The 2,500-nt window shown below is 59.3% G+C and overlaps 1 long non-coding RNA gene across 1 annotated transcript in view; it reads right to left on the bottom strand.

Annotated features, from left to right (window-relative positions):
* Positions 1–1,771, bottom strand: part of LOC144591897 (uncharacterized) — a 5,345-nt gene extending 3,574 nt beyond the window's left edge. The window contains exons 1-2 of the long non-coding RNA XR_013547042.1: positions 1,647–1,771; positions 358–425 (exon numbers count right to left, since the gene is read on the bottom strand). This is a non-coding gene — a long non-coding RNA (uncharacterized LOC144591897). The remainder of the gene's footprint in view (positions 1–357; positions 426–1,646) is intronic.
* Positions 1,772–2,500: the final 729 nt, after the last annotated feature.

Below are 2,500 nucleotides of genomic sequence, written 5' to 3'. Positions count from 1 at the left end.
GAGACGGGGAGAGAGAGATGGGGAGAGAGACGGGGAGAGAGAGAGACGGGGAGAGAGAGAGAGAGGGGGGAGAGAGAGACGGGGAGAGAGAGAGAGGGGGGAGAGAGAGAGAGGGGGAGAGAGAGACGGGGAGAGAGAGAGAGAGGGGGGAGAGAGAGAGAGACGGGGAGAGAGAGAGAGAGGGGGGAGAGAGAGACGGGGAGAGAGAGAGAGGGGGGAGAGAGAGACGGGGAGAGAGAGAGAGACGGGGAGAGAGACTAGTGATGCCCCATGTTGGCCCACCCCAGTGCCAGTGTCCCTGCCCCCAACACCACGCCCTTGTGCGCCCGCCCGTCTGTCTGCTGTTGCCCCTCTCACCTGTCCCGGTGGGCGTTCAGGGTGTCCAGGAGTTGCTTGTATCGTTCCGTCTTTGACACGCAGGAGAGCTGAGAACAAACATGGCCGTTACGCCAGTGATCCAGCGCGGAAACAGGCCCCTCGGCCCAAACCGCCCACGCCGGCCAACACGCCCCATCTACACTAGTCCCACCTGCCCGCGCTTGGCCCATATCCCTCCAAACCCGTCCTATCCATGTACCTGTCCAACTGTATCTTAAACGTTGGGATAGTCCCGGCCTCAACTACCTCCTCTGGCAGCTCGTTCCACACACCCACCACCCTCTGTGTGGAAAAAGTTACCCCTCAAATCCCTATTAAATCTTTCACGTCCAACTGTTTCTGAGGAGGTCAACCCCGCACCCTGACCCCTGCACTCTAACTGGGTCAGGGGTCAGTCCGTAGGTTGGCTCGGCGGTAGATTTGCCGCCTCACAGCGCCGGAGACCCGGGTTCCATCCCGACTACGGGCGCCGTCTGTACGGAGTTTGCACGTTCTCCCCGTGACCTGCGTGGGTTTCCTCCGAGATCTTCGGTTTCCTCCCGCGCTCCAAAGACGTGCAGGTTTGTAGGTTAATTGGCTGGGTGTAAGTGTATAGATTGTCCCTAGTGTGTGTAGGATAGCGTTAGTGTGCGGGGATCGCTGGGCGGCGCGGACCCGGTGGGCCGAAGGGCCGGTTTCCACGCTGTATCTCTAAACCTAAACTAAAAGGATATTAATGTAGTGTAACTTGGCAACCGGGTATAGTACGGACCCGGTGGGCCGAAGGGCCTGTTTCTGCGCTGTATCTCTGAACTTGACCAAACTAAACCGCCATCACACACCTCTAACCCCCGCACACCCTGACCCCTGCACTCTATGGTCATGCCTTCCCGCCCTGGACCCTGCACTCTGACCGGGTCGGGGGTCATGCCCCCCCCGACTCTGACCCCATGCACTATGACCCCAGCAATCTGTGGTCATGCCCTCCCGACCCAGACCCTGACCCAGGCACTCTGACCCCTGCACTCTGTCCGGGTCAGCGGTCATGTCCCCCGACTCCTGCACTCTGACCCCAGCAATCTGCGGTCATGCCCTCTCCCAACCCGGACCCTGACCCCTGCACTATGACCCCAGCACTCCGACTGGGTCAGGGGCCATGCCCCACCCCGACCCTGACCCCTGCACTATGCCCCCAGCAATCTGCGGTCATGCTCCCCGCCCCGGACCCTGACCCCATGCTCTCTGACCCCTGCTGCGACCGGGTCAGGGGCCGGGCTGCCCGCACCTACCGCCCCCACCAGCAGGTTCTCCCAGTTGTCGTTGGCAAAGGCCAGGATCTCCCGCTCAAAGTCAAAGTACTTCCTCCTGCAGCAGCTGGTGAGATGGTAGAGGACCAGGTGGGCAACGTCCACCCTGTGTGGGGGGGGGGGAGAGAGAGAGACAACGACATGTGTCGTAAACGCCCGCTCGACACCGAAGACCAGGCCCAGGCCTTGCAACCCGCCGCCCCGCGCACTCACACCCCAAACCCCACCCCGTGATTAACTGTGGAGAGACACAACCAGCTGGAGGAACTCAGCGGGCTGAAGGGCCAGTTTCCACGCTGTATCTCTAAAGTCTAAAGCTGAAATAGTTGGCGTTCACCACCACTGACAGCCCCCGGAGCTGCAGACAGACAGCAGTTACAATCAGCAGTGACAGAGATTCCACTTCTATCTGTTCCAGAGTCCATTAGTTACTCGATCCTTCTGTGAGCTAAAGGTAAGACACAAAATGGTGGAGTAACTCAGCGGGTCAGGCAGCATCTCTGGAGAGAAGGAACGGGTGATGTTCTGGGTGGAGACCCTTCTTCAGACTGAGAGTGAGGGCGAGAGGGAGATATGGAAGGGTAAGGTGTGAAAACAACAGATCAAAGGGGACGCGGCTCAAGGACAATGTCGGATGGCTCGTTGTCGGCTGAAGGGAACGACATCGAGGCGTTCAACCAGCAACATTTCATCAGGAGGACAGTGGAACTAGTCGGAGAACTAGGGAGACCTTCTTCACCCGTTCACAAGTTTTAGGAGCAGAATTAGGCCATTCGGCCCGTCGAGTCTACTCTGCCGGTCAATCATAGCCAGGGTTGCCAGCTTCCTCACTCCCA

Source organism: Rhinoraja longicauda, unplaced genomic scaffold (genome assembly GCF_053455715.1).
Source record: "Rhinoraja longicauda isolate Sanriku21f unplaced genomic scaffold, sRhiLon1.1 Scf002893, whole genome shotgun sequence".
Taxonomy (NCBI): domain Eukaryota; kingdom Metazoa; phylum Chordata; class Chondrichthyes; order Rajiformes; family Arhynchobatidae; genus Rhinoraja; species Rhinoraja longicauda.
Note: the sequence above shows the minus strand (reverse complement) of the source record. Positions and strands in the feature narration are given on the sequence as shown.